General features: G+C 55.1%; 1 pseudogene across 1 annotated transcript in view; it reads right to left on the bottom strand.

Annotated features, from left to right (window-relative positions):
* Window positions 1–1045: 1045 nt before the first annotated feature.
* Window positions 1046–6202, bottom strand: part of LOC144136361 (cuticlin-3-like) — a 43397-nt pseudogene continuing 38240 nt past the window's right edge. Inside the window, exons 3-5 of the transcript XR_013315600.1 lie at window positions 4971–5333; window positions 3870–4302; window positions 1046–1575 (exon numbers count right to left, since the gene is read on the bottom strand). The product of XR_013315600.1 is annotated as a cuticlin-3-like (transcript). The remainder of the gene's footprint in view (window positions 1576–3869; window positions 4303–4970; window positions 5334–6202) is intronic.

Below are 6202 nucleotides of genomic sequence, written 5' to 3'. Positions count from 1 at the left end.
GATTTTCCCCAGTTCCCAACTTCTCAGCTCTCATTCACATAGATTATTTTGTCATCTGTGTGGTCTGCGCATGGTCTCGAACATCTGAAATTGCCAACCCGCACAGAAAGTTCAAGTTTTCCGTCCACGTGCCCGCACTGTCACCTTTGCCGCTTCACTTTTTTCCCGTGCCGCTGCAGACTGGAACGACCTGTCCAACGGCATCGCTGCCATCACGTCTTCATCTGCGTTCGCCGAAAATGTTGCAAATCACCTTTCGTTGTACTGACATTTCGCCATCTCGATGTTTGTTCCCACCCCTTATGTGACACCTTTCATCAGGTCTTTAAGGAAATAAAATGAAATGGAGTGTGAGAAAAAAATGTATTTTAATAATAATAATAATAATAATAATAATAATAATAATAATAATAATAATAATAATTGGTTTTTTGGGGAAAGGAAATGGCGCAGTACCTGTCTCATATATCGTTGGACACCTGAACCGCGCCGTAAGGGAAGGGATAAGAGAGGGAGTGAAAGAAGAAAGGAAGAATTAGGTGCCGTAGTGGAGGGCTCCGGAATAATTTCGACCACCTGGGGATCTTTAACGTGCACTGACATCGCACAGCACACGGGCGCCTTAGCGTTTTTCCTCCATAAAAACGCAGCCGCCGTGGTCGGGTTCGAACCCGGGAACTCCGGATCAGTAGTCGAGCGCTCTAACCACTGAGCCACCGCGGCGGGTTGTATTTTCCTCGAAACAATGCAAACGATCGGAAAATAAATGAAGTCCAAAATCGCAAAACAATAACCAGTTAACAAAAATACCAACAATACGAAAGGCATAAAAACTTAAAAGCTGCCTCCCAGTCAAAAAAATAAAAAAATTCTGGAATCGCTTGCCACGGCGAGATAAAAGGCGCGAGGCGCGCGTCCCGGAATGAAAGACACTCAGCGCGCGCATACTTGGTCCACGATTCTTGGTTTTTATTCTGGCGGGCGTGTTGGACGATCCAGCGCATATTGACACCACCGTCCCGCCTGCGAAAAACCCGTTTCCGCACAGCGCGTTTCCCGCTCGGCTTCCGTTCGTCCAGCGTCGGCGCCGCGGTCTCCGGAGTTGTTCGGGAATGCCCATGGGGGAGAACCGGCGGCGTGCCTCGGAGGATGCACGCATCGCACGTGCCGTTCTCGGCGCTACGGGACGCGGCGCACCTTGCGCACAAACTCTGGCGGCGGCACGCCCTTGGGCTTGCCGGCGGTGTCCGAGGCGAGCTGCCGCACGCGCAGGTAGAGCAGCGCAGAGAGCACGCACGAGCTGAGCAGGATGGCGAGCACGGCCGACAGCGCCGTGACGAAGCCCGGCAGCGAGAGGCAGACGTCGCCCGTGGAGGGCGCCCGCGAGGCCCAGCCGGGCGCCGGCTGCAGGGGGTCCAGGTCGTCGGGGGCCACGACGCGGATGCCGCGGGCCACGCGCGCCGGCTCCACCGTCGACTCGTTGAGCAGCTGTCGCCGGCTGCGCTTGGCCTTGGCGCACGGCTCGGCGCACTTGCGGCGGCACATCTCGATGTTGCACTCCAGGAACACCTCCACCTGCACCGCCGTCAACGAACCGCTATAGCGACAACGACGGCCGCACAGACAGGCGTTGGTGGTCTTGGGAAGATTAGCTCGCTCGCGCAATCTCAGCGAGCTCTGCAGCCTGTGAGGCAACCAAAGCGCTCGGAACATTTTTGTTCTAACAGATTAGGGAGGAAACACCAAATAAGTTCACAGATTCTTGTTCAGGGTTCTGTCACAAGAATCTCTGGACTTGGCTGGTGTTTCCTCCTTTCTATATTATTTTAGATAGCATACCTGCGTCCACGGACCAAATGAGCTTTCCCGCGTAGTCAGCGCTGATATAAATTCTGTAGAAAATTGAATTTAAATGAGACATTAACCGTCGCGTGACATTTGATTGCATGACGCACGCACGGGGCGTAAAGAAGTTATAGACAATTCGGTGATTTAGGATTTAAATAGTTCGGGATTTATGGTGTAAACAGTTGCAGAGCGTCACATTGTATTTCACTGCTGGGGACCTTTCTGGTTTTGTTCATTCCAGCTGCGAGGAAAGTACACACAGCAATGAACCCTTGCACAGAACTGCTCATTTGGGGGGTTTGTGCCGTCATTGGGCGTTGTTATTGAGCTGCGCGCTTGAAATGCCACTGTGGGGGCACATAAGCAAGTGACCACACCCTCCTTTAGAGTGTTCGAATGTTTCGACCCCGTTCGCTGGAAATTTTAGCCTGCTCCTTCCCCGTGCCTCACCAGAACCGGCCAGAAATACCATTACAACGTACTACCCCGCCCCCTTACATTTCTGGAATTCCTCCCACCACTCACTTTTAAAGTGGCTCTGAAACACCTTCTGAGGAGAGTACATAAACTCGCTCAACCCCTACATTGCGTTGTCACGAACTCCTCAGCCATAGCAAAGAACCATCAGTTGCGCGAGAAAGGTGGCAAGCCCTTTCCGGCCACTTTTTCATGCTCGCGCCCCCCTCCGTCTCAGGTTCCTGCGTATATGTCTGTTACGAGGTGGCTGTCGGTTAGATTAATTCAGACGTCACACAGCTACAATGGTCGCGGCCAGTCAGCCGCGTCGGTCGGGCGGTGGGCCGAGTGTGTTTGGCCGGCGGAGGAGCGCTGACCTTTGAGCGTGCAAAAAATGGCGAGAGGAGAGGGAAAGGCGCGAAGACGCTGAAATTGAAATTTTGACTACAGATAACTCAGCTTCTTACAAACACATTCAAAGAATTTTTGATGAAGAATATTCGTGAGGCGGTGTACTTTAACATCCCAGGCATACCGCACCATTATTGAGAGCCTCTTTCAGAGCCCCTTTAACTGGTTTGCCGGCTGCGCCGTGAGCTTTGATGAAAAACATGCCCGCTTGAGGAGTGGAGCGAATTCGTGGGGCCCCTGAGCAATGGTTAAATATAAAATTTCACAGCCCATGTCACTATAAGTACAAAAGGGCTTGCCAGCAGAATGCATATGTTCATTTAGGCCCCCTAAAAAGAAATAAAAAGATTTGCTGCGGTTTAACTACTGCTGAACCGAGTTAGAGAGCGAAAGCTGTGGTGTATCGAGCAAGTAGACGCGGCTTGGCGTCTGTAACGTTGAGTGCGTTCCGCACACTGGGTAGGCAACGCGCTCACCCTGCCACTCTGGCAGGTGGAGGTTAAATTAATGGTTGATCGCGAGAGGTTGGTCACTCAATGAACGCTGCGGCCTACTGCTGCAGGGCCGCGTGTCTGCCACAACGTTGTCCGCGCTAATGCATGCACTGCCCAAATCTCTCTCTCCCCACCGCCACGTAACTCAAGCGCACTCACCCAGGAAGCCAGTTATGCGCCCTTCCTTTCCTCAAAATCATCGGAGTCTAGAACGTTGCCAACGCCAACGACAATGAACGCCGACGGCGAGCGCTCGGTTTCGGCGGCGCCTGAGTGACGTCATAACTGTCACGTGGTTTATCCTCGGTTCAAGAAGGTCAAATTTAGTGCCACGCGAAGAGCGGCTTTACCTATCGTATATAGTGAAGCTTTCGCTCCAATAAAAGTACCGGGCCCGCACAGGCGTCAGCACAACAGGATACGAGCAGACTTAGATGGACGACCCCCCGAAAATAAAAATAAAATTGCCCTGCCCGCACCGACGACAGCAGAACGCCATAGCTTTGGAAAAAGAAAAAAAAAACACTGCGCATATTGAAGACACCAGCCACGTCCTGGCAAATCCTTTCGCCGAAATAGGCTCATGGCAGCAGAAGCGAAATGAGATTTTCGGCTCACGTTAAGGAGGCCCGCCCCGGACGACGACGCGCATCTGTTTACCTTGTCGGGGAACTTGAACGCCTTGAGGTAGGCGAACGCGATGGTGCTGGCGCCGGTGGCGCCCGTGTTGCGCGTCTTCTGCCAGGGGCCCAGCAGCTTGGGCTTGGCCACGCAGCCCCGCGCGTCCGTCAGCTGGACGGCGCGGCGCGGGTCTCCGTCGTGCGCCAGGCAGTCCTTGACGAGCACGTCCAGGTCGGCGCCCAGCGTGTACACGACCAGCGTGAGCGTGTCGCCGATGCGCACACAGGCCGGTGACGGGCGGCGAGAAGGGGCCCCGGCCCAGCTGCACGTCCATGTACGAGTCGGCGGCCGACGAGCCGGCGTAGCGCGCGTGCTGCACCTCCAGGTGGTTCACGCTGATGGACGAGCTCACGGTGCGGTCGATGTTGCTGTCCCAGGAGCAGCGCAGCCGCCGCGCCGAGTCGGACCACTCCTGCGAGGAGCCCGTGTTGCACTCGCGACCACAGTTGAGTGTTTAAGGAGATCAGCCCAGGAAATTGGAGCGGGCTTCTCGTCTGCGGTTGAACGGCATCGGCGACGGGATTTGTCGTGCCTAGGGCTAACGCACTGGGAACTCGATGAGTATGTGGTATTTACCGATGAGCCTGAAATACTCAGTGTACCGGTAGAGTTAGCAGAAATCGTGGTTAAGCTGGGTGTAAAAGAACAACTTCAATGACACGGGATGCGTAGCAGCAATGCGGAATGTACCCAACGCGCACTTTTGGGGAAATTTAAACCTGCGGTCTGCCGACACGCCAGCACACTGTGCCACGTTCCACGACATACAGACGCTATACAGCATCAAAACCCCTTCGTCCAGCCTGCGGTGTTCTTCGGCAGCCACTGACTTTCGAGAATGGTGCTGAGCGTACACGGGTAGCCTATGGAGGAACGCCCCGCACGACAGCATGTTCGCTGGAGGTTCGTGCAACGTGGTTAGTTTTCCATCACGAGCGGTCGAAAGCTCTGGACTTCGCCTCTCTAAAGTTTAGGAACTTCAGTGGTGCTAAAGAGCTCACTGTGTACTCCTGCAGCTAGCAAACCGGGAAGTCTGCGTACGGTATATAGCGCAGCCCCTGGAAGCAGCGATCGACGCACCTGTATCCGGGGCTCGTTCTGCACCACAATGGTGTTCTCGATGAAGGACTCGCTGTCCTTGCTCTTGCGATCGACCTTGGATGAGCCGCAACGGTCCGCCTTAACGACGAACTCGAAGACGTTGCCGGGCGCCGCTTCCGCCTGCACGTGCCGGCACTCGGGCTGCTCGAAGTGCCCCTTGGAGTAGATGACGCCCGCGAATGGTGCGTCGAACTCGACGCGCACCTCCATGGCCTTCTTGGTGCAGCGCACGGCCACCTTGGACACCTGCGCCAGCCCCTGCGGTGACGAAGGCAGCAGCGCCGCGCCCGGGTCCGGTGCTGTCCCCTGGCGCGCGCGTCGTGGGCTCCCCTGCGACGCCACCTGGGTGGACGAGCGAGGGGCTTGGTCTGACCGCAAGGTGTGCGGTCACTGGCTTCCCAAATCAGCGACAGTATACTAAGGCTACTTTTCTTCGTCGCGCGCTGTAGGACAAGCACGCCATTTCTTTTCACTGAACTTCGGAATGAGGAGACGCGGATAACTCGCGGCGCGCCACGGCCACCAGCGCGTGGTTTAGAGAAGCGGCAGCGTAAAGCAACCAGTGCATACGCGACAGACACGTCTCCCGCTCTCTCTGGATTTGTGCACTCTCGCAAGTGACCTGCTTACTCTCGGCGTTTTGAGGTCCTACACATCACTCTCCGTAGTCTGTCGGCACTTGCTTGAATAGAAATAAAACGGTCAGTGTGAAAGCCGTGTACCCTGGCGGCAATCAAGACACGAAAAATTGGAGGGGACACTGAAGCTCCGTCTTAAGGGTGCGGCGCTACAGCGTTAATGGTCTGATGCCCATATATGCGGAATTTGTCATTCTCTACTTTACATTCATACATCGCTGGGAGTCATCGTACCGCTCCTGGCGCAATGCTGCGTGCACCGGTTAAGCGATGCGCCACTGCCCCGACAGGTGGCTACACTTTACGAACACAGCCACCGGTGGGGTTTGCGTGACGCAGCTTTCTCTTCCAGAGCTACCTCTCGCGACCCCGTGTCATGGCAGGCAGTTTGCTCACAATCCGGTGGACAGGTTGTGATGACGTCAGAAGGTCACGTGACCTAGGTGGCAGATGGGCCAGCAGCCTTTTCGCTCACAACGCCGCCGCCGACGCCGGATTTTCTGTAGATGATGGAAACCTTACAACGCTATCGCGTTAAAATGCCGCAACAGAATTTTGCGTCCGGTCGCGAAG

This window comes from Amblyomma americanum, chromosome 1 (assembly GCF_052857255.1).
Source record: "Amblyomma americanum isolate KBUSLIRL-KWMA chromosome 1, ASM5285725v1, whole genome shotgun sequence".
NCBI classification, from domain to species: Eukaryota; Metazoa; Arthropoda; class Arachnida; order Ixodida; family Ixodidae; genus Amblyomma; species Amblyomma americanum.
Note: the sequence above shows the minus strand (reverse complement) of the source record. Positions and strands in the feature narration are given on the sequence as shown.